This window comes from Perca flavescens, chromosome 1, assembly GCF_004354835.1.
Source record: "Perca flavescens isolate YP-PL-M2 chromosome 1, PFLA_1.0, whole genome shotgun sequence".
NCBI classification, from domain to species: Eukaryota; Metazoa; Chordata; class Actinopteri; order Perciformes; family Percidae; genus Perca; species Perca flavescens.
In genome coordinates this window covers 4,678,676-4,704,647 of record NC_041331.1, presented here as the reverse complement: position 1 = coordinate 4,704,647, position 25,972 = coordinate 4,678,676, and the positions used below count along the sequence as shown (strand labels likewise).

Below are 25,972 nucleotides of genomic sequence, written 5' to 3'. Positions count from 1 at the left end.
ATATCAATTAAGCAATGGACATAATTTATTAGTTAATATTTTCCATTTACAGTTGCTACATCAGAATTAACAACAACAACAATACTACTACTACTACTACTACTACTACTACTACTACTACTACTAATAATAATAATAATAATAATAAGGCCTATATACATAATAGTCAAGGCGTGGTGGAATAAATAACAGTTATCTTCAACAAACAAATATAACAAGGTCTGCATCAATAAAAATATGTTTTGCTGCTAACTGAGCAAACTGGAAAGACACATTTTTGAATACAGTATTGTATGGAAATTATTGAACACAAATTTGAGGAAGTTAACATGACTGAGTGTGTGCTGCAGATGTTTTCATTGAACATGATGCATCTGTGTTGTGTCTTCCTTGCCTTCTTGGGTCCACAGACAGCTCATCTCTTCTTCTTGTTGCTACTGGCTGCAACCTGGAATGATGAAAACAAGTTCAGAAATGTAAGTAACTCATAAGCATATACATAGCCATACACACACTATCACATTTTTGCCTGTATTTGACATGTAGAACACTTTGGATGTGTCGGCTGTGAACAAAAAACATTGTTAACCCTAAGCACAACATCTAGAATTCCATTGTTTACTTGGCCGTGGTTCACATTGGCAACTTTAACCCAGGGTTAGGTTGATTTTCAGGGTATAACCCTGTAAACTTGGGGCCAACCCCGCCCTAGAGCAGGGCACACCCAAGCCCTGTGGCTTTTCACTTTTTCCTCTTCCATTTTTTTTCCTATAGGGAGAGCGGTGCCGCCCAACTGCTGAGAATTGCCGCTGAGCGCTGTGCTCAAAGTTCAAGTTATTTAAACTTTGACTTTGATACTGCGGACCTTTCAAGGTTTAACCAATTCAAGAACGTATACCCGTGCTGCGCTTTGCCTCTCTGCTCTGCAGCCTACCCCGCAATTCTACCGCGGATCATGTGTCTTTAGGAATATTTTAGTCTGGGGCACATTCTAAGTGGCCTACCCCAACTTTGGCAAAGCAAGGCAGCTTTATTTGTATAGCACATTTCAGCAACAGGGCAATTCAAAGTGCTTTACATAAAACATTAAAGACCAGTTAAAACAATAACAAAATTTTAAATCAAAACTACGATAATAAAAGTATAAGAAATTGACAATTATTTAAAGAAAGGCAGCATCAAAAAGAACGGTCTTCAGCCTTGATTTAAAAGAACTGAGAGTTGCAGAGTCTGTTCCAGATATGTGGAGCATAAAAACTGAACGCTGCTTCCCCCTGTTTAGTTCTGACTCTGGGGACAGAAAGCAGACGGGTCTCAGACCACCTGAGAGGTCTGGGTGGTTCATGGTGTAGCAGCAGATCAGAAATGTATTTTGGCCCGAAACTGTTTAGTGATTTATAAACCAGCAAAATGTATTTTGAAGACAATTCTTTGAGGGACAGGAAGCCAGTGCAGATACTTCAGAACTGGGGTGATGTGATCCAATTTCTTGGTCTAAGTGAGGACAGAATCAGCTGAAGCTGTCTGATAGATTTTTTTAGGGAGATCTGTAAAGACAACGTTACAGTAGACTTTGGTCTATAGGGACTCCCTTGTTTCTTGGGCTGCTCTTTCTGGCTTCCAATGTTCATTCTTGCAAGGTCTCTTAGCATATGATGAAGAAGCATCATAGGCATCCCTGTTCTTGACTCTATATTTTGTAGGTTTGGATGGTATGTACTGCCTGAAGTGGCAGCAACCCCTCGATGGCATAAGCTGCTCATCACCGTGACTTGAGTCCAGAGTTGTCAAACAGGGGAAGGCGATCCACCCACTTGTCCCACACTGACCTGACTGAAGCTAGTTTTTCTCCGTCGCCAAGCTGGTCTGGTGTCTCGGTTATCAAAGCGGATAATGATGTGGAAGTTTTCCAGAGTCATGCTACCCGGAAAAGTAATCTTCCAGTTTTGGCATCCCACAGGGATTCTGTAGATTTGATCTCCTTCAACTTTCCTCCAAAAACACACCTTCCCATCAAATTAGTGCACACCTAGTGTACAAGCTTGCCTCCTGTCTTTTATAACCAAAGCAGAAGAAAGTACAGCTACAAAGTTAAGTTTTTTTTTACCAAGAACAAAGTCAGCAAGGTCTTGTTTGTCGAGGTCAAGTTTACATTGAAGCCAAGTACAGTATATGTACCTTTTATTTAGCATGTTGTTGTGGTTAACAGCCTACATGTCATGTGTCATGTTTTACAACTCTGAATTATGTCTTTGTTCATCATCTGTGAACACATCACATTTCCACAGCCAGAGAAATAAAAAAGTGTGTGTTCTGGTCATAGTTCAATTATAAAATCCAAGTGCACCACGGAGCGTCTATCCTGCCTGGCTGCTGACAGCGCTGTCAGCTGAAGAGCCAATCACACTGAACAGAAGTAACATTAAGCACTGGACCAGAGACCATCGGAGCAGCAAACAGTCACGCTGCTCTGCGTCGCACTGGCCTCCATTGCGCTGCCCTCTGTTTCCATCACAGTTAGTTTTTGTAGTTAGGTAATTTTAAGACAAGCATCAGTTTGTAAAAGTTTACAGCCTCCATACGGTTATCTTGGGCTACTGTCTACTGTGATGTAGCTAAAGAAAAAGTGTGTCGATCAAACTGACAAAATGAGAGGATTTAGGGGCTTCTCAGCTAGGGGTGGGAATCACCAGAGGCTTTACTATATCACGATACAATATCATCACGATACTCATGTCACGATATAATATTATTGAGATTTCAAACAATGCAATGTTCTGCGATATATTTGCAATTCATTACCTTTTTTCCAACTTCAAAATGTTTCCCAATTTCAAATTATGTCCCCAAAAGGAAACTTTGTCAACATCAGTTTTATCTAAAAAGATACATTTCTCTGTTTGTTCATCTCACTTCAATTGTATTGCTGCAAAATCAGATTGTCAAGCAGACAAACTGACCAACACATATATAATAAAAGATCGATACTTGTGTGCGTCTGTGTATCAATACAGTATTGCCACAGAAAATATTGCGATACTATGCTGTATCGATTTTTTCCCCCAGAGTTGGCATTGGACATAAAAAAAGAAAATGCGTTCAATATCAATGTGGTTGTTTGGTGACAGGACTGCATTTAACCCACAATTCACTCCTGACATGTTTAAAATTTCGGTTCAGACTGAACATGTGATTTTGCAGCCTGTGTTTATTCAACACAAACAGCAAATCTACCAACCAGTGTTGTAGTTGAGTCTCGAGTCCCCAGTGTTGATGTCCGGGACCAAGTCCGAGTCAATAAAGAAGAGTCCGAGTCCAAGTCGAGTCACCATTGCCAGCATTTGAGTCCAAGGCTGAGTCCCAAGTTCAGGGCATCAAGGTTGACTCTGAGTTGAATTCCAAGACCTCACGATCCGGGGCGCATCCCTCTGCGTCGTTCTAATGTGAACTTGTAGTAACATGAACTACAGTCGCAGGTGGAGGACACATGCCCTGCCCTTCCATGAAAAAGTTACAGATTAAATATATATTAATGTTCCATCACATTTTTATGACATATTACACATAAAAGTACTTCATCCAACTTCCGAGTCTGATTTCATAAATCCTTGAGTCCAAGTCGAGTCCAGAAAATAGCGACTCGAGTCGGACTCAAGTCTGAGTCCAAGACTCGAGTACTTCATCACTGGTACCAACTCAGTGTTACAACTTTATTATTACACACCTAGTACTCTCGGATTGCCAGACCGTCCTCCACAGCGCTGCGAAGAAGGGTCTGGCTAGTCCACACAGCACTACGGGATGGGAGAAAAACGTGCTCTGGTTTATTGGCATTTCTTTAAACCATCGTCTTGGGCGGCACTGAGGCGCTGGATGGAGCAACGGTGCCTCTGCAAAATAGCCTCGGGAAGGAACTTGTTTCGGTGCAACGTGGGTACGTTCAAAGGTTGTTTTAGTCACGTAACAGAAAACTCAAATTGGACAGATAGTCTAGCTAGCTGTCTGGATTTACCCTGCAGAGATCTGAGGAGCAGTGCCAGTGGCACCTGAGCAATCCTGGAAATGAAACGTCGTCGATATAGACTATACACCTGGAAAATTAACATTGGTCAAATGGGTTCTGGAATCTCTTTGACATGTTTTCTGGTGTCGTTGTTGAGCAGGAAATGAGGATGCTTCTTTTCAGCATACTTTTATTTAATTTTCAGTCATACTTCGTAGAAGGCACATGACTGGTTGCAGCACACATCACCCTGTATGTGTGAAAGTGTAATTCTGGGCACGGGGACCGACAAGATGCCCCTGGCCTATCCACTCAGTACATCTCCTTGCGCCAGTGTCTTCTCATTTGCAAGAGCTTGATGGCCTTGAACTCTGAGTGGATGGGAAGTGACAGCATCAAAGCCTGAGCTGAGCCAGTCAAACTTCACAGCCCCTCCCGTCGGCAAGAAAATCCCACGACGACGGAGGAAGGGAGGGAGGGAAGGAAGGAAAAACAGAGAGCGGGAAGGAGAGAAATAGAGACAAAGGAGAAGTTTTGAGGGAGGCAACACAGCTCAGCCCATCATTGCAGTGCACCAAGCAACCGCTTCCCATTACCATCGACCATGTCAACTTAGTGGTCTACAAACCCTAAGAGGTAAAAAGCCTCTTGCGTGACAGCAACACTTCTCTTTGAATATATGCATACATATTCATGCAGATATACAGCCATATATTTCTTACTCCTACCCCTGATCTCACTTTCATGCCAGTTTAAGTCGCATTATGTTTTTTTATAGACCCTAAAAGGCCTGAGAGCGGATCAGAGGCCTGTTTCCCATGAGGTCAGCACTTTCCCCCAGTGCCAGGGATGAGCTTTAAGGTGCCTTGTAATGTGCAAGGAGACGGGATCTAATAGATTGATACACAGGTTTTGACATGCTATTTGAGCGTGCAGGCCCGCTGTAATTGGCCACGTCATCATGCATTAAATTAACGATATATAGAGGAGTGCCCTGAGACGAGTGTCTTGGCCCGATCCGTCAGCCATCAGTGCAAAGTGCATGTGACAGGCCTCTCTGAGAGGAGGAAGAGGAGAGAGGGGGAGAGGAGGAGGGAGGTGCTTTTTTAAACTATTACTCTGATTGACATCTGAGCTCAAACTCTTTGTCTCTTTCTCTACTTGCTGGCTTGCTCTCTAGTCATCTCAAAGCCATCCACGCATTAGGGAGTCATTCACACCTGGTATGCAAGAATAATGCACTCCACTAGCTCACAGGATAGAAAACTAGAGCAACCAGCAATATAGAGGAAATACTTCAAGGGACCATATCGTCAAAACTTTGTCAATGATTATGCACATACATTTGGGTATCTGGAGTGCCTACCAACCCACAAGCTGTGAAATAAGATGACCCCGTCATTTTTTGTGGGCTGCCTAGATCAGAAAACATGGGATCCAACATGCCATTCAGATTTGTCTCCCTTTCGTGTCACACATTGAGATCAAGATGTCATTTACAAGTTGGATCTGAGTACAAAATAAAAATTCAAACAAAAAATACAATCAAATGTAAATAAGAAATTTTAATTTAAATTTAAATATCAAGACAGCAGTATGCAGGGGTAATTGGAAAACAATGTATAAAATTATTTCATACAAATAAGTTAAGAATGAAGAAACATTTAAAACACATTCAAGAAAACCTATTTTGAAAAAGTGCATTTAAAAATCACATTGATGCAAATACAAAGACTTATAACTGTACTATGTAAAACAGTCAGTTAAAATGAATACAATCTCTATTCAAAATTTTTAATCGACACATTGGTATTAATGCATCCAATTTTATATGCCATTCACACGTACATGGTTATTTTGAAAAACGGAGATACTTCCCTTTGTTTGTGCCCTTCGTTTATACGCAAACGGAGAATTCGCCGCTGAAATCGATTCTTTCTAAAAACTCCGGCCAGAGTGGAGATTTGGGAAAACTTTGGTTGCACGTTTGCATGTAAACTGAGACAAACGGAGGTTTAGGCAGCCGAGGAAGTGAGGAAGAGAAGAGAGAGCAAGTGATTTGTTGCTATTTTTGGGATTCTGATTGGCTAACGTGGGCTTGAGCTTCTCATTACACTGCCTACACGTTTGGCGTGCTCTTGACGGCATTGACGGCATATATACACAGGTACGTGTAAACGAACACTTTTCTGAAAACTGACAGCTGTGCACGATGTTTGAGATTGCTCTGTAAATTATTACAGAGAAATGGGGCCAAATATTTAAAGGCTGTCTTACTGAGATTACTGTTAACTTAAGGGACAAATAGTGTAAGCCAATCCTGAGAGTGAGTGTTTTGAGTATAGTGTCTTTGGCCCAGCAGTGAAGACAGGTAGGGGGGCAATTTTTGTAGCAATCCCTTATAGATGAAAAGGTGAAAGTGCTGATCTCATCTGACAGAGAGGGAGGGCAGTCCTACCTTCTGATATACAGTAGAGCACAATGATGAGTGCCATATGGGTCCCCAGTTATAAACCCAAGAGCAGAATGGTAAACAGAATATCGAAATTGTAGGTTGGAGATGGGGGCATGCCTATAAATAATATCTCCATAATCCAAGACAGAGAGAATGGTTGCTTCCACAATCTGTTTCCTACAAAAAAACAATGTAAAACAAGACCTGTTTCTGCACAAAAAAACCTAGCTCAACTTTCAATTTCTGACTAACATTTTCAATATGATTGAAGTAAATTTGTCATCAATTAAAATTCTGTATTTGTAGTGAGAAACCTTTCATGTAGGCTCATTAGAATATACCCAAATATCAGTAATTTTGAAAGTTCACTTGAGAGCTTACAGATGACACAAATGATGGTCTTGAGTAACCTGGGTTATAGGGAGGACCCTTTATAAGAAAACAATGGTTTATTACAACTTTGTAATTTTATTATTGCAACTTCAGAATTTAAGACGGCTTGTTGAAATCTGCTCCAGTGGTTTTTGTAAGATTAGAAAGCAGCGATGGTGGTTGTCAACAGACAAACAAAATGACCCTCACATCAACACAGCATTAAATAAAAAATGGAGACTACATCTCCATAAAACAAAGGATAATGGACTTTGACTTTGGACCCTATGTCTAAATCACTGTCGCCCACAGCACACACCGTTTCTGGTGGATTGATCTACGCAATGAAGGTAAGGGGTTTATTGGGTGCTACAACAAAATTAGGTACCTTTCAACCCGTTCTCGCTCCGAACTCGTAAAATACAGACGTTTGGCCAGTGGCTGTCAGCGTCAGAAGTGACGCAAAAAGCGCCCTTCAGCGTGTTTGTAGATCGTACCGGGGAGAGCAGCAGCTACACAGGGCTTGAAGATGGCGTAGCACTAAGAGCGACTACGGTAGCGAGTAGTATGAAAGTGCGAAAATCTGCATAGGGAGGTTGGTTGGGGGGGTGGATGGGTCAAACAACACAGGACTTTCACCCAGGAGAACGGGGATCGTGTCCCGCGTGTCACGTTTTCCTAAACCCAACCGTCCCGTTCTTCTTTTCCTAAACCCAACAGTCGGAAACGTAAGCCCACCCACAAGCTTTTCCTTAACCTAGCTGCATCAAAAGTGACGCCAAGAGTCCCGACCAAGCGTATTTAGATATGACGCTAAAGGAGACTTTTAGCGTCCATAACAACGACGTACATACGTCCGTATTTTACATGATGGGAGTGAGAATCTGTTGTACCTTTGAGCAAGTCAAAGCTTTAATCAAGTTAGCTAGTGACACTACTAGCAACTGTAATTGGCAGTAGGCCCTCAAACCAATCAATGACAACATCTGGAGCTGCTCAGCATGGGTAGCTTTTAATGACATTCGAATATGTCAAACAAGGCCTCGATTCAAAGAAAAGAATGGAAATTCTATTATTAACTGCTATGGGAATTAGACTTTGCTCAGGTATGTGCAAATGCTGCCCAGATAGGTTTGCAGGGGTGACGAAATGATTAAAAAGTCACACCTTGGGCCCCTAATCACCTAAGGCCTGCTGCTTTATGTGAATGGCACGTGTGTGTGTATTCATATGTGTGTGGGCATATGTGCCCACCTGCATGTGTGCGTGTGTGTGATGGAAACACTGACTCCTCTAATCTTTAAATTACCTCCGAAAAAGAGAGCGCTGACCTTTACACAGAAGTTATATAAAGTTCAATTTAACGAGCCTCTCCTCTATGATTTATTAACCTGGAATCTGAAGTGGAGCTTATTTCTTCACCGATGTGCCACTTGGTTTGCTGCAAGAAGTCAGGGGCAGAAAGAAAAGAATCACCTGTGGAGAATTTCAAGAGTTTTGCAACACTTTCCAAGTTTGGATCGGTGTGCGTTACGCGCTCTCTTTCTCTGTTTTGTCTCAGCTATTCCCCAGACGAACATTAGGGCTTGTATATTAGCTCAAGTGGCAGCTCAAAAAAGACTTGGGCATTGAAAAGCAATCATGAAAAGTGAGTCACGCTTGTGCGCCCTATATGGCAGTTCATTTCCCCCTTCTTTGGTCCTTGGTTTGCTTTGGCTCCTCGTGTCATTTTATCCCTTCACCTCCTCACTGCTCTGTAGTTAAAGAACCCTCCCATCCTCCGCCCTCCTCCCCCTCACTGTACGCTACAGCTCAAAAGAGCAGGTTTGTTTTCTCCAAGACGGGGAGAAAGGAGGGGCAGTTGTGGAGTCAAGAAAGATGGAGCGAGACAGGCCGAAAGGACAGAGGTAAACAATTGAGACGAGAGGGTGAATGAGGAGAGAGGGAGCGAGAGAGAGAGAGAGACGCAGATAAAAGGGAGGATGGGAGGATAAGAGGGAGGGAGATCTCCACAGAGCAGCCGCACGGTGTTTGAAGCAGGAAACTGGCTAGACAACACAGGCAGCTTTATTCCACAGACACAATGAGCGAACGCCACAATGGGAGTCATGCCGAGAGCGGGCCTGCACTACAGTGAAGCCTGCGCACAAGGGATTAAAGCGAGCACACACACTTCAAGATCCACCCCATGAAAAAGGAAAGGGGAGGGGATATATTTTACACACAGACACCCAACGGAGAAAAATAGAACACAAAATGCTATCTGGTGCGCTTCTTTTGATGAAGACATTTTTTGAATTGTATGATGTTTGCTCAGCCTTTCATAACAGCTGCAGGTGCATTGTGTCTACCGAGCACCTTTTTTGCTGTTTTTGAGAGATGATCCCAGCATTAGGGTGAATGGAATGGGGACAGGAAAGGGGGGGGGGTAAAGATCATAGGTACAGAGCTGCTTAGACAAACCTCTTGTCCAAATCTGTGGTTTGTCATTCGATGGGAATTTTATATCATTAATTTATTTTTTATTTTTTTGATATGTTATCCTCCCTTCCCTCACTACACCTGGGCCTCGAAGCCACTCTCCTGCTCGGTTTCTAAAAGATGTCGGGACAAATTTGCATAGAAAAGCCGTTTGCATATCAAACAGCTGGGCTGCAGAGCTCACATCATCTTTCATTGATTTACAGGGAGATGCATGTTGCGCTGACACGCCGGAGTGCATGTCCCCTTTACCTCCATCTGCCCTTTGTGGGCATATCTTAAACGATTACCGGGCGACTGGGGCGAGAGTGTGTGTTTGTGCACGTCTGTTACGCCATGGTGCAACAATGTGGGTTTGTGTGCTCTTGTGTGACGGACAATGTGGGTGTGGGTGTGTGAATGCACTACATTGGACCTTCACCACACACACACACACACACACACACACACACACACACACACACACACACACACACACACACACACACACACACACACACACACACACACACACACACACACACCTCTCCTTGATAGGGTGCAGCGTGGCTGCTAATAAGGGTATTCGTCACGCCAACAGCTCGCCGTGACAGCGCTCTCTTCGACCGCCCGCCCCACAATTGTCCCTCAAATATGAACTTATCATTTAATTACAGTTGGGGAAGGACTTGATTGCCTTGTCAAGATGCAGGTTAGTTAAGAGGAGAGAGATCTTGGCTGGGGACGACCTCGCCGTCCTGACAAGCGTTCAGCTCATCACGGGATCTTCTCAGCCTCACGTCCGCCCCACAATGAGATCGCATTTCTCCACCTCTACCTTGTCTCCGGCTATATAGTCCCTCTTAATTGCATGGTTTTTAACTGGTAACCCTTTTAGCCAGCCTGGTCTCACAGAATTCCGTGAAATGATCACGAACTGTTAGCTCATTACATGGTGGTGGAATGTGTGAAAATTCCGTGTGGCCACCACGGAAAACAATGCCAATGTAAAGTCAATGAGAAGATGACGTAGCATTAAGAGCGACTACGGTAGCGAGTAGTATGTAAGGCCGAAATTCCACGTAAGGAGGTTGGATGGGTCAAACAACACAGGACTTTCACCCAGGAGACCGGGGTTCGTGTCCTGCATGTCACATTTCCTAAAGTCGCATTCTTCTTTTCCTGAACCCAACCGTACCGTTCTTCTTGCGTGTCACAGAACCGTAAGCCCACCCATGACCTTTTCCTTAACTTAAGGGGCCGTGTTTATTTAATGGAATTCTTCCGTGGGCCCATCGCGGAATGTTTTGCGATTCCGTGAAACTGCCACAGATATTGAGTTAAGGGGCCGTGTTCATTTCACAGAATTCTGTGAGATCAGGTTGCTTTCAGCAGGCTAAGAGAAATTGCCTTCAGGACGTGAGGCAGTTAAGTGTATTTTTTCAGTGTACCTCTCGGTGTAGTCATGAGGCGTCACCAAGGCAGCTATTCTCATTTCCACCCACTAGTTTAGTATAAACGTAGGCTTTAAGTTAAGAAACAGATAAAATAAAATAAAATATGAAACGCTGGGATCAGTGGAATGTAACGTACGTAAGTACTAAGTATTTAGTCAAGTGATGTACTTAAGTATAGATTTGATGTGCTTGTACTTTACCTGTAGATTTCACAGAGAGGAATATTGTAATTTTTACTCCACTACATTCATCTGACAGCTATAATTACTAGTTACTACACACAAAAGACATGTAGTTTATAAAACAAAAATGTTCAATTGAAATGAAAACGCATAACCAACATAACACACAACTGATCCTTTACACTTTCTAAAATGTGAGGATTTTTCTGCATTGAGTACTTTTACTTTCAATACTTGAAGTACATTTTCCAGATAACACTTATGTTCTTTTACTTATGTTCTTTTTTTAGCTTAATTTACCTTAACTGAACCGCTTCAGAGTCATTGGAATGGTTATATGACTTTTTCGAGTTGAACGGTGGTCGTCGTGCTCCCCCCTAGCGCCTGTGAGCGGAAAACCCACTTTTGCAACTTTTGGCCGGCGAGCTGCCAGCCTCAGGAAGTATGGCGTGATATCAGGTCTCGCGATGTAATGAATTGCTTCACGGCACTGCACACTTACGCCGTTTAGGAACCGGCTAACAAGGTAGCAATTTTTTCACACTATCGTCATGGCTCAGCCGGCAAAAAAGAAGCAGAAAGCTAGAAAAGCACTGTCGGAGGAACAGAGAAAGAGGAAACGGCAGACTGACCGACCGATGAGTCAGACACACGTAAACATAGGAGCTGCCAAATATCTATTCCGAAGCTGTAGGGGGAGCTCTATAGAGAAACCTGCGAGCAAAAAGCGAAAACAGCAGCCAAAACTGCCTAGCTCCCCTTATAGTACATTTTCAATGCAGGAATTTTACTTATAACAGAGTATGTTTACAGTGTGGTATTAGTACTTTTACCACAGTAAAGGATCTGAAGACTTCTTCCACCACTGCCTGGAATTATGTCACGTTACAAACAGTACATCAAATGAAAGCTAACGTCTAAGGGCCCAACACATTTGTTTTCAGTTATGAATGCAGTTTTGTGCGAATGCAGAGTTATGCGGTTTGCTGGTGGCTAAGTGTCGGCTGTTTTGCATGTTGAAATCCCATTCCTTCGCTTGCCCTAAATTAGTCCAGTGTCTGAGGTAATGAAATCGCTCACGACATTAGGAAGTAACTTGGCATTCCTTTTTATTTCCTGTGCACTGTTTAAGAGTTCTCCTGGGGGAAACGGGCTCTTGCCAATGAAAGTTCCACCCTGGCATGAGCTGAGCCTTCCCAAATGAAGACATATGTCACCAAGAGAGAGAGAGAGACTGGAGCAGAAAGGCCTGGAGAAGTTTTTAATCCGGCACATACCTCTCCGTTAACAAAAAGGCCCTCATAAATCCAACCTTTCCAATGAGACACAAATGAAATTTGGAGCCTGAAGTTTTTTGCCGTTTCTCTCCTGGATGATTGGAATGAATATGGGGTAGTTACAGTTTAATATCCTATTATGTGTGTCTGTTTAACTTGCCTGGTTGCCTGGACTTGTCATTTCTTTCTTTGTCTCTCGCTCGCTGGGATTTTCCAATATTTTCCAGCGCTTACGAGCGTTTGTAAGAGCCCAAATATGCTTTTTTCATTCGACACGTTGGGCCCCCTGAGTACGATTTGTGTCATTTAAGAAGGTTTAGTCTGTAGTGCATGATGTGCAAACCAGCTCAAAATGTGCAGCTACAGACAAGCCATTTCGATTGACAAATGGAAAATATCATTCAATGACATTGAATGTCAATGTTTAAAATGTGTAAAAAAAAAAAAAGAAAAGTACAAGAGCAATCCAGCACAGAAATGGAATCTCATAATGCAAATTTTTAGGAGACCACCACAATAATACCAATAATAAGTATATAAAAGTTTATAAAAGTCTAATTTATCACGCGGAGAAGTGCTGCTCGGCACCTCGGCATTTAGCTTTCTGTCCCCAATGCGCACACAGAACAGGGAAAAAAGGCATTTGTGTATTCCCCAAAAAGCTTAGCTTTATTTTTTAGTTCTATTAACTTTTTTCCTCCCCTGGGGTAGCTCAGTTGGTGGAGCGGGCGCCCATGTGTGGAGGTTTACTCCTCGACGCAGCGGGCCCGGCTCCGACCTGCAGCTCCGACCTGCGGCCCTTTGCTGCATGTCATTCCCCCATCTCTCTCCACTTTCATTTCTTCAGCTGTCCTGTCAATAAAGGCCTAAAAATGGCCAAAAATAATCTTTATAAAAAAATTGTCCTCTTGTGTTTCTTGTAATAATAATAATAATAATAATAATAATAATAAAAAAAAAAGGTAGTCACTGAGGTAGCAAGTCAAATTTCCACAGGAAGATTGTTCCACAGTTTGGGGGCAAAAGCAAAAGAAGCAAAAGAACAGTCCCCTTTTAGGTTTAGATCATGGGACTGCTGCAGAGATCTGGGGCTGAGTCAGACCATGGAGGCTTTCAAAGTAATGAGGAAAATCTGAAAACCAAATCTAAAATCAACTGGATACCAATGCAACCAGGCTAAAATTAAAGTGTGTGAATTAACAGTCTGGCTGCAGCTTCCACTTTAGATTTACTCTGAATGGTTTAGTGTAACTGTTACTATACCTGCACTTGAACTAATTTCTAGTGCTTATAAAACCCTACGGATACTGGATTATTATAGCCAATACTAATATCAAGATCTGATAACCTGATATCAAGATCTGAGAACCCTAACCCTAAATAGGTTTATGACATTTTTATTTGCAGACTTTTAAAACAAGCACGGGCTAAAAGGAAGAGTGCTTTGTATCGATAATTCTCTGTCTGAAAGTGACAGTCCCGGTTATTTATTTATTGATTTTTGTGTCTGTAGTTTAGTTTTATGTATGAAATGTTTAGTTGTAGTGTGTATTGTGTTGTGGCTGCTGTAATATGTTTTCTTTGTCCTTTATTTTGTGCACAGTAGAGTATGTTGTGTTTGGACATTGGACCGGAAGCTGTTGATGAAATTACTTTTGTATTGGTGTCATGTCATTCCGTGTGGGATGGGCCACTTAGTTAGCCTGGCTGCGCTCTCCTATGTACTTCTGCTCAATTTACATTTTCCTTCAGTACTACGTCTTGGGTTTTCTCCGGCCAAATATTTGGCGGTCCAATCAGCGAACAGAGGGAGTGGCTGAGAACGATGATGTTGAGGTTGTGACGTGCGCTAGTTTGAGTTGTAGTTCCGTAATGGCGGTGGAGAAAGATGTGGTCCGTTGTGGCAATGCTGCCAAATATCCAGAAGTTAAAGCCCGAGCAAGACCAATCTTTGCTGAGTTGTGTCGGTGGCCATGATGTTTTGGCCCCTCCTCCCCACAGGGTTCGGGAACAGTTAGATTTTCCAGCTCCCTCCGTTAGTGGTGAAGGAGTTGGCTAAGGCGAACGCTAGCGATGCTAAGCCGATAGTTGTTGTCTCCCTTCTTGTTAGCCTGGTCCTATCAGACAGTGCATAGGAGGGCGGAGCCAGGCTACCAGAGTGGCTCTGAGCAGATCCAATAGTTCTAAACTTCAACAGAGTACCCGCCTTCAAGGAAGTTAACACTTGTCAATGGAGAGTGGCCAGACTCTCTGTACAAATGAAATGTACGAGAGTCTGGTAGGACCAGGCTACCACTTAGTGGCATGTAAATGAAATATCACATCATATATCATATACATGTAACTGTCAGGCAGGTTTTTTTTCACAACCTGGCTTGTTCCCAAAATGTTCTTAATCATGGCTTATCAGTGATTTATATAGGATTAGTAAATGTATTACAAACAACTGACAATGCCATTTAGTCTTTTTTAAAGGGGTGCCTTATTAGAAGGTGGCACCAGAAAATCTAATATTATTCAGTATCAGATTGTGTTAACATAAACTGTAAGATCTGGTGGGCTTATATTTTTTCACATGCATGCATGTGAATGACAAATCATTTAGTTAGGGAAAGTAACACTGTGATGAAAAAGTAAAGATCTACATTTTGTATCAAAGTAAAAGCAGCCTGAATTGTCTCTTTACCGAGTGCTTTCTCCTCATTTATTTTTCCTTTAATCAAGTCTAATATTTGTTCTTTTTTGTTGTTACCTGGGCGCTTTTCCTTTAATGCGCTAAATGCAACGTACACAGATTCCACACCACAACTGCATCATATTCGGATGTGACAAGCGTGGAGGAGTAATTGATTACATTAATAGCTAATTGCTGGTTCATAATTGGATCTGACTCAATTAAAAAAACCTCTGGGTGATAGTAATGAAACAGGGCGCTGCGGCTGAGCGGGTGGATGCGCGGCCACGCTCGCTGGTGTTCCACAGGCAGAGAAAGAGAGGGGGGTTGGGGGTGACTCTTGATACACCTGCAATGCTAAATCATAAGCGCCTCACTAGATAGAGGCTGGCCTGGGAATGCTTTGTGCTGTTTTTGCAATTCCTCAATGCGGATTTATATCTTTTGCTTTGGGAAAGGTTGTAATATTTCACCGGTTGTGCGGCAGTGGGAGTGCACACGCGAGGATTTGGAGTGGGGGGTTAGGGCTGCTGGAATACGGTATCAGCATATATTGTAATTTCATTTTGATAAGGCCATGCTTATAGCCTGGTATGGCTCATCTTGAGCAGAGTGAAGCGGGGTGTTATTTTACATATTCCCCCTGCTCAGGGACACTGAGGTGCCATCATTAGCAAGGCTACGCTAAAAGGGGATAGCATCTGCAAATTAGGACAGGTGCTCAGCTAGCTCAACACACTGGGATGCTGTGATAACACAAACGTGGTTTGACGTCAGTTTATTTCCTGAAATGCGGACTAGATGTGTGCTGATATTTGTCTCTGTAGCCTACATGGGTTTAGTTGACTTTGTATGCAAATAGGTCCACATTAATATTCCTGCACAAAGGTGTATCTTGTGTCCTAATCTTTGTGTGTGTGTATTTCTGCATCTTTGTATCTTCCATTCTGTCTGCATGTGTGTGTGTGTGTGTGTGTGTGTGTGTGTGTGTGTGTGTGTGTGTGTATATATATATATATATATATATATATATATATATATATATATATATATATATATGTGTGTGCGTGGCGTCTCCTACCTCCGCTGCCCTGTCAGAATTTCCTTTCAAAGCCGTCTGATCGGGTCGGGCCTCGTCAGCCTGTCACCGAGGCCTATTTCATTAGGGCTGCCGCTCTCCGTCCGTCCGCCCCGCCGAGCACAAGAGCTGAAACACATGCGCAAATTAAATCAACATCCAAACTCACTCCCATACACAAAGCAATTTAAATGATATTCATTAGAGCGATGACAAGTCCTGATGAGGCTTTCAGTACTGCAGAGAGGAAGGGAGAGCGAGATTGAGACACAGAGTGAGGGAATGGAGGATTCCCCCCCCCCCATCGCTCTTTGCCAACTTTGAATCATAGACACTCAGGTGTGGCGAACGTCAATGCACCTCCACTTAAATAAAAGAAGAGATTATAAAAAAAAGGTGCAGAGCGCTTCCTTGTTTGTCTCAGATACGCTCAAATGTCCGGTCCTCTTTACTCCTTCTGAGCATCTAATTTCATCCTGCTTCGTCTTCTGTCTTTGAATTAAGCTATGCTTCCTAAAAAAAGTATAAGTTGGGAACTTCCCCACATAGGTTCTTAAAAAAAAAACATGTCACAAATATATACTTTCATTAAAAACATAACTTAAAACAGCTGGGCACTGTAGTTTTCTGTAGTGCCAGGAGGTTCCTTGCCTCAGTATACTTGGGTCTGGACGTCACCCCAACCTGAAAACACCCAGCTGGTAGTCCTTGAGAGCACATTAGAGACAGCTTTTTTTTTTTTTATCCGAGATGCTTTGTTTGAATCTAATTGCTATGATACGAAATATCTTCGGTAAAAATGTTTGCACAACGTAGAGTGCTTGCGCTGGCTGTTGCTCTGGATAAAGGGAAGGCTTCACATACTCACGTACACTTCACTACTTTTTAAGTAACATAAGTAGCGAAGCTTCCTGTAGCGGATGACAGTTTGCAAGCTACGCTGCTTCGGTCTTTTTCCCGATCAACTGCTCCTTACCTGATAGATGCTTGGTGAAGGACATTCTCCAACCATTGTTTTTCATTTGAAAACTGTGGTAATCTGGCGATGTCATCTGGTACACACGTGTTGTGTCTCAAATCGGATATTTTGTTAGTACAGTAACATGTAGTACACTGTGTGCACTATGTACTAGCATAGTGCTTGTTTTTTCACTTTAATTTAGTTAAAAATGAACATTCTTTCTTGTGTGTGCTCCATTTCACATGAGGTGGACATTACACCACTGACAACTTGTCCTCCGTAGCAACCGCTGTAGCTTCCTAGGCCACTACATTCACAAGTTGGTGGTCCCTCCCCTATCCACTATGTAGCCAAGATGGTAGTCTCGCATTGCTAGCTCTACTTCCACAGCGCTGCGGATCAAGGTCTGGCTAGTGCACACAGCATTCCATGATGGGAGAAAAACGAGCTCTGGTTTATTGGCATTTCTTTAAACCAATCACAATTAGGGCCGAACGATTAATTGCATTTGCAATAATATCGCGATATGTTAAAACGCGATTTCCTAATCGGAAAGGCTGCTATTTGGTCACGACTCGCAAGAGCAAATCAGTCTGCACGCTGCAGAGAAAGCATCAACTTAGCACGCTAACGCTATGCCGTACCTTGTGCCGATTTTTGTCATTCAAACAACTCTGAGTTGTAAAATGTAAAATGAAGGGTTTTATTCGGGCTCGAGTCCATACATGCAGTTAATGGATACAGGCGCGCAGAACTGAAGGCTCGGTTAGCAACAATTAGCTCTGATTAGCGGATAGCTCCGTTATAAAGATATGGAGTGGAGGAGCTGCCACTGAGAGGGGTAACAGCCAGACTGATAAATGACGTTCGGGGAGCTTTCACAGCAGCGTGGCCGCGGTGTTTCAACGGTTTTATTAGTACAGTTAATCCCACAACAACAACACCAGCAACTAACGTAACGGTAGCATCTCTGACCAAGTGCAACGTTGACGCTGTCACGCACACATGGCACGCAACTTCACGAGGGGGAGGGGCTTGAGGAAGCTCCTCTCTGTGCACTGTAAAAAAGAAAAACGATTGATCGATAGATTGATACACACACTATATTTTTACTTATTTAACTGTATTGTAAAGTTCAAAAACAGTGTATACAAAGTGCAATCCACGTTTACATAGGTTTATTACAGTAAATAATTAAATAATCTAAATACTACTAAGTGTGGTAAAGCCACATTTGTTTTTATATTTCTGCCATCTGCATTTTAGTTTATGTGATTTGTTTCTGACTTTCATATGAATGTTTACACCAGGCTTGGTCAGTGCTCAACATACTACTGTGATTGAAGTAGTTAAATAAAAGATGTCATTCATATAAATTCATGCATCACCTAATCACATACAGGCCTGGCCTCCAGGAAGAACGGTTTGTTTAATCTATCTAATCGTGTGTTGTTCATACTATACAATTATGTATTGTTTGTTGAATAATACAGAAGACAAAGAGCTTAAAAATAATCACATTATATTGCAATATTTGGAAAAAAATAAATAAATCGCAATTAGATTATTTTCAAAAATCGTTCAGCCCTAATCACAATTGTGTTGGACGCAATGACGATGCCTTTGTAAAATAAAGTCTCAGGAAGGAACGTGTTTTGGTGGAACGTGTACGTTCAAAAGTAGTTTTAGTCGTGCAACAGAAAACTCATATTGGACAGATAATCTAGCTAGCTGTCTGGATTTCCCTGCAGAAATCTGAGGAGCAGTTAACCATAGTCCTCAGAAATCCACTGGAATTTACAATGCCAACACAAAGAAAGCGGAAGGTGATGGACATCCAGCCGAAAATCAGGGACATTTGGCAGATCGTCCAGCAGCACCGAATGGGAATGGGAATGTTAGTAGTTGGTACAGAAGCTGTGGTAATGGTTGCTAAAGGCAGTAAAAATGTATATTTTGAATTTTGATCTGATCTATCACAATTTAAGAGTGGTTGTTTCTGTAGTGTACTTGCAACAACCTGTACAGATGTGATCAATTCCATTGTCACCCTTTTTTCAGGCTATCTTAAGAAGATGACGTTGAAGTGTTTCCAAGGGGTACAAGGTGTAGGACTAAAGCAGCACCCGATGGAAAAAGACAAGTAGTTTGCTGGTCAGTTGACTGGTCAAACATTGACCAATCAACTGGCCCGTGAACTAGCCAATGGAGTAAACAAAGACTTCTTGAATTCCAACAGTGTGATCCAATACATACATACATCCATACCAACAACGTTTTAAATATATAAATAAAAATCAAACTTGAAACTATCAAACGACAACTTTAAAAAAAGAAAGCAATATACTTAACAATACCAAAGAACGTGTATGTTGCAGCACAGCTTCTTTAACCCCTGAGCAGCAAAATGCCACTGCCTTTATAGAGCTATCAATCTACCTGACTGCACCACTATCTCCCAGAGGTGGGCCTACAAAACATTTCTCACATTACAAAAAACTCCACACAGCTAGACTCACTTTGTGCTCCTCTACACAATAAAAGAACTCTTTACAAGGTAAGTAACTCCCCCGATTACCTCTCAGACAAACAAACAAACCTCTCTACACACAAGAAACCCCCATCAGTTGGTTTAGTCCAATGATGTCAGTGATGACATCATCAACAGCATAAATACACAGGAAATGTTCGACGAATGTGTATGTGAAGAAACAAACATTTTACTATTCAAACCTGCAACTTAAAAAATCTAACTGAAACTAAACCAGTGTTGTACTGTTGCACTTGTACTTATGGAATGTCACCAAGATAAGAACAAAGAGAACAGCTAAACACTACGTTATCATGCATTGGAATACAGAACGTGACATTGAGAGACCTACGAAGTCCACCTAAGAACCAATCTATATATCTGCAACAGGATTAACCCTCTGAGGATGGCAATACCTTGAAATGATGCAGAGACTGACCTGTGAGAGGCAGCAATGTGCCGCAAGGCATTTAGCAAGCCAGAATAAGTACAAGAAGAACTGTGGTTGTGTGTTTGCTTTAAATTAAACCGGTACTTGATGTGAAAATGTAACAATTTTAACACAAACAAACCCGCGATAGTAAGTGTTAAGATCTTACACAAAAGCAAAAATCATAGCAAACTGAAAATGAATACAACATGAAAATAGTTGGAGCATTGTGTAAAATAAATGTGGACAATTTATGTAGGCAAGCACAAAGTGGCGAATGAAGGGATTCTCACCCACTTCGTCAAAAGTGTACATACGTTACTCTTTTCCCCTATGTTGCCTTCCATACCTTTGCACTTAGACTCCTTTCAACACAAAGATGGGTTACGTTCAGCGCCGACAAAATGCAACAAACAGTTTATTTAAACTGAAACGGGGGTGCGTTGAACACCCCGCTGCGTGCACAAGTGTGCTGCCTTTTTATTGCCACGAGTTTGCATACATGTCCCTTCCTCTAGGATAACATCTGACACACCCACCAAACGAGAGAAAACATACCTCAAAGCCTGTTGCACACCGTTGCACAGGAAACATGTCGTTAAACCCAGAAATCCTAGCAAAACGGTGCACACAGTTTTGAGATTGAGCCTGCCCATGAAGTTCCCATGCTTTCCTCCTACAAACCTTTGATCGGCTTGGTTGTTTCTCCAACCATGGGCACAGCCGTCAGTGATAAGAACGCACCGATTTCGAAAAATAATTTTTAGAGTTCTGCAGTATGCAGTATCTCATACCTCTTGAATGAGGCTACATACTGTGTATGTGCGATTTGAGTCAAAATAAATTTCAGTGTGTGTGTTTGTGGTAATGACCGAACATGTCACCCAGTGCAAAAGTGGTGCTCATTGATGTTTATTTGAACAACAATGGAGCATATATGGCACAGAGGAATACTAGATATCAGGCATGAGAGACGCAACACACAATACCTGTTCATAGAATCAATTAAATGTTGGTTTTGGTCTTATTGTGGGATTTGTTGACAATCAGTAATAATATACAATATTGCCCCCATCTGTAAGTCATTTAGTTTCCATCAAACACTTATGATAATTACTATACGCATAGTTATAGCCACGGCAAGTCAACACTGTCAACTGATTCTGATGTACGAAAACGTCACAGCCATTCTCTCTCCCCCTCTATTATTTTCTCTGTCTTTTCAGGCACAAGCCAATTAATTCAGGCCTCTCCTTACAGCCCCTAATTAACCCCTTCAGGACTGAAATTATGCTTAACACTGATGATTGAGGGCAAGCCTGAAATTACCCATCCTGCTCTGTCGTAATGACACAATTCATGTCCTCAGTTTGAAGTGTGTGTGTGTGTGTGTAAGTGTGTGTGTGTGACACATATCTTGTCTTCTTGTGTTTGCATCTGATATCTCTTGATTACCACTATCCCTTTGTTAAAGCTATGTGGTACCTCCCTTCTCTCATTAGCATGTGCATGAAATACATTAACTTTTTTTACACACACACACACACACACACACACACACACACACACACACACACACACACACACAGGGTAGTATGCTATACATTGTGTGGCATATGTAATATGTTTCTGCAACCATTAGAGGCCTGCAGGCCCCACTGAGGGCCAATCGTCTTTTGTTCCTGCAGAGGCCAGCCACACACACACACGGGCTCTGATGTTGTAATCAATTTGTGCCAGACGTGGTCTGGACGTGTGTGTTAATTAACGTTCTTGTGGGAGGAAATAATTTAACTGCGATAATGAGCTTGAAGAGGAGCAGTGAGAGGGGTGAGATCTCCAGGATATCAGGCAAACAGAATAGAAAGCGCCCTAACACCCCCCCTCCTGACTTCAGCCGGTCATGGCTGCAAATAAAAACTGGCAATATCAATTTGTGTCAAATGTGTTAAGTTAATATCTGAAAGCGTTAAGACGTCAAAAAGTAGAGATATTACCTTACACTGTCGTCCATAGCTGTGACGTATAGTAACTTTGACATTTTCATACCAGCTCAATAGACTCAGAAGCATTTTTATTATTATGTAGGTGTGATAATACAATTAAATCTAATGGAACAGTCTTCTCTGAAGGTTTCTGTGATCTCAAAAACAAGAAGAGTGCCAGTCAAGTTTATCTAAAAAAAATCTATCAGACTTACTTATCTTAACTGTCCACCCATTTTCTCATCCAAATCTGTGTTGCTGTGGTATTACGGCAAAGCAAAATATCCCAGATGCTTCTTTTCTTTCCAAAGCTACTTCTGGAGTATCCAAAGACAATCCCAGGCCAGATGGGATATTTATTCCCTCCATGTGTTTGCTGTCCAGTTGGACGTGTCTGGGTTATCTCCACGGGAGGTCCTGTTCAGATGTCCAAACGTTCTACCATCAGCTCCTGTCAGACATTTGAGCTCACCTTGTCCTCAAGCGTGAGCCTGGATTTCCTGTGAAGGCAACTCATTTTGATCGCTTGAAACCTTTTTATTCTGTCAGTGCGCAAAACTCATGATCATGAGGGTTGGATCGTATATTGATTGGTAATCAACCATATACCAGCATATAAAAAACAATTCATTTAAATAAATTAGAGGGTAGGGTGGAACATATCTCAAGGGTTAGAAAATCATGAGTTAATTTGTGACCCCCTTAGATAGCAAGCTACCTCTGCCTTCTGCTTATATTCAGTTTTGATTGATCTGAATTGACCTGAAGCAACCGTATAACTCATTTCTGCAGAGCATGAGCGCATAATTGCGGAAAAATTGCCAACTAAAAAATGTGTCCATGGACGTTATTGGTTTTAATGTTTTGTCTGTATTTTAGTTCAGGTCAAACACACCCAATAAACTATGTTGTCTAGATTAAGACTTTTCAGTTTTACCTTTTGTTTACAGAAAGATAGGTAGATACAACAATATACAACATACTTACATGTGCACAGGAAACTATTAGCAAGCTATGGAATTTAGCAATGGCAGAGGGGACAAAATCTTCTGCTAAAACGTACCTGTTCCATCTGAGTGTCCTGCATCTGCAACAAGATGGGAGTAAGGTGAAAAATGGGTTGAGGGGGTGTCCAGGGTTATGTGCTATGGTGATTGCCATGCAAGTAATGGCTCTGTTTTTGAAATGACCAATGACTTTTGATGCAGTGTGTGTAATACAGGACAACTTGTTCTTGTTGAAAACAGACAGCATGGTGAGAAAACAGGGAGCAGTAGAGTATTATGGATTGAGTTATATTTTTTTGTAAAGCAGTAACAGAGGGGGGGGGGGGCAACAGAGAGTACATTGAGTTTGTGAAAGGCCGAGAGTCTTTGCTGGTAGAGTTTGTGGATGTCAGAGGTGTTTGAGTCAAAGCTGAAGTAATTGTCCAGTGTGATTCCAAGGTATTTGTGAAACTGTCAACCTGCTTGACGGTCTCACCAATAATGAAATGGGATTGGGGGACTTGCAGTGTGTGTTTTGGGTGCTGATAACCACTTCCTTGGTCCTATCAACAATCATCATAGTTTCTGTTAAACAACTGACTGAAATAAGAGATTGAGTCTTGATAAATCATCACAGAGTTATTGTCATTAAGAAGAGTAGAGTATGGCAGTGTGGTCCAAGAACTCCAAGTATGTGGTGTTGGAGATAGGTTAATGAAAGGGTGTAGAGGGTGTTAAGGGCTAATGCCCCTTAAATGCCTGGTAGCTCACCTGGTACAGCATGTGCCCCATGTACTCAGGCTCAGTTCTTACTGCAGCCAGCCCCTCTCTCTCCCCCCTTCCTGTCTTAAGCTGTCCTATCCAATAAAGGCCAAAACACAGAGAAAATAATATTTTAGGAAAGGGGCTGATGACATGGCCTTGTTGATGGTGATGGTTGGAGATGCTGCTGTGCCGAACCTCACCGATGCTGGGTTGCCTTGAATGTGGAACTGAAGTCAATGAAGATGATTGCGCCAAAGTTTCCTGGTGATTCTAAGGGTTGAAGCATTGGAGGGCCTTTTGGCTTTGTAAGCAAACTCATGGAGTTCCAGCTGTAGACTGACGGCTGGCAGGATGGTATTCAGTACCAATTTTTCCAAGCATTGCGGTAAGTGCAAATGGCACTGGCAAGTAGTGACCCAGTTCTGAGAGGTGGGATTTCTTTGGCACCGGTATGACAGGAGTAGTTAATGTCATTTCTAGTTTGGCAATCCACAAAAAGCTGTGTCCCATGTCAGAGCCTGGATGCAGTTTCATCTCAGCTAGTTCTCCAATGCTGATTTAACTGATTATGGAGTGAAAACATTAATCTTAGCCTTAGCCTTATCATCAAAATGTTTAACTGCTCACATTCTGAGCAGAGTCTTTTTCAGTGTTAGAGTGCTAATATAGCACTATGTCCTCCATTTTGTTGCTCGTCATGATATTTGTAAAGCCTAATATGTATGCATCCTGGAAATTATATATATTATGTACATTAAGCTTTACAAATACCATGAAAAAACTGACGAAGGGAGGAATCTGAGCAGTTAAAAAAAAATCAGTGAGGCTAAGAATAATTTTTTGGGCTTTTTGAGTATTGCCAAACTAGGGGTATGTTTCTTGGGGTATGTCCCAAAGCCCTTAAATTGCATCCCTGACTCCTCCAGTTGCCTCCCTTCCTAGTGTCTTAGTCTCTCCCACCGAGGAAGCCCAGGAGAGACGCAAGGAAATCATCAGAGGAGAGAGGCAACGAGCAAATGTGTTTTTAGAGGGATGAGACGTCCTTTCCTCTGAAGCGTCACATGAATACCTCAGCTGTGTGGGTGGCGTTAGCAACTCCTTCAGCTGCACGGCTTCTGGGAAGGCTGCTCTTGTGTATCCTTGGCTATAGCTCCTCGATGATCCTTCCTCAATGCTCGGTCCTTGGTCCTCAGGGACTAAATAAGAGCTTTAAGACAGCCTTCACCGAGGAGGGACAGAACCACATCCGGTTCAGCCGAGGACTGAGGAGTCGAGGATCTATCCATTAAGGGGGATGAGATTCAGCCACGAACTATTCCCAAAGAAACCCCACCTCTCAGAAAACTCTGAGTCACTAAGAAATAAATTGTGAAAACAATTTCGCTGGAGCTGCATATTCCAAACAGTCCATTTTTCCTAATGTACCTCCTCCTTCCACAGTCAAGCTGCAACACTACCTTCTTCCTCAGATTATTTGCTGATCACACCAAACTAAATCAAAGTTTGTTTTTAATTGTTTTTTCCTCATGGCTACCTACCTACTTCTAGAGGGATCACCAAGCCAATCAATAGCCACTCAAATCTTCTCTTCTAATCAACTGCTATAACAGCATTTATGGTAGGCATTTGTTTCAATATGAACACATGAATTTCCAAATGACAAACTTCAAAATTGGTAAATTCAATTCAGAAACTAGAGCAAATCTAATTTGCAGAAGGCCACTCTAAGCATGAAGCAGGGCTCATCCTTTTGAATGGGGTCACACGATTGACCTCAAAATGCACCTTCACTATCTGTGCTGAAGGTTCTGCTTGGGGAGGATGATGTCCTTAAGGACTGCTACACATCTGTATGCATTTGCGCACATGTTCACACATGAGCAAACACAACTCTGGAGTCAGATTTGACCATTGACATGATTTTATTAGTCTTGTACGAATATACTTATTCTTATAGTGACGCTAAGCACTTTCTCTTATCATCGGGGTCAGCTTGTTTCAGCTTTGACCCTGTTAGATACGCTGTGATCAGAAGCTGAATTGCATCTTCAGAATGCTGAATGAGTTTGAGATCTAAATATTTGCTGGTGGCCTCAGTGGGTGGAACAAAATAACAGCACAATTTTGTTCTGCTTGTCTAATAGCACATGACTACTACTTCTACTACTACTGTTATTTATGAAGTCATTTCTAGTTCAAAGCAGAAAATAACTTATATAGTTATATTTTTATGCAAGTAATGCCAGAAGGGACTTGACAATTTAAAAGCATTTAAGATATTCATGGCTGGATTTTAAATTTCCATTAGTGATTTATCTAAGGAATAACACCATAATGACACTGGTAAGTTAGATATA

The 25,972-nt window shown here is 42.0% G+C and overlaps 1 long non-coding RNA gene across 1 annotated transcript; it reads right to left on the bottom strand.

Annotated features, from left to right (window-relative positions):
• Positions 1 to 141: 141 nt before the first annotated feature.
• LOC114560880 (uncharacterized) lies at positions 142 to 20,348 on the bottom strand. The gene is made up of 3 exons (XR_003693267.1): positions 20,229 to 20,348; positions 15,962 to 16,087; positions 142 to 448 (listed from the first exon to the last, which is right to left on the bottom strand). It is a non-coding gene; the product is annotated as an uncharacterized LOC114560880 (long non-coding RNA).
• Positions 20,349 to 25,972: the final 5,624 nt, after the last annotated feature.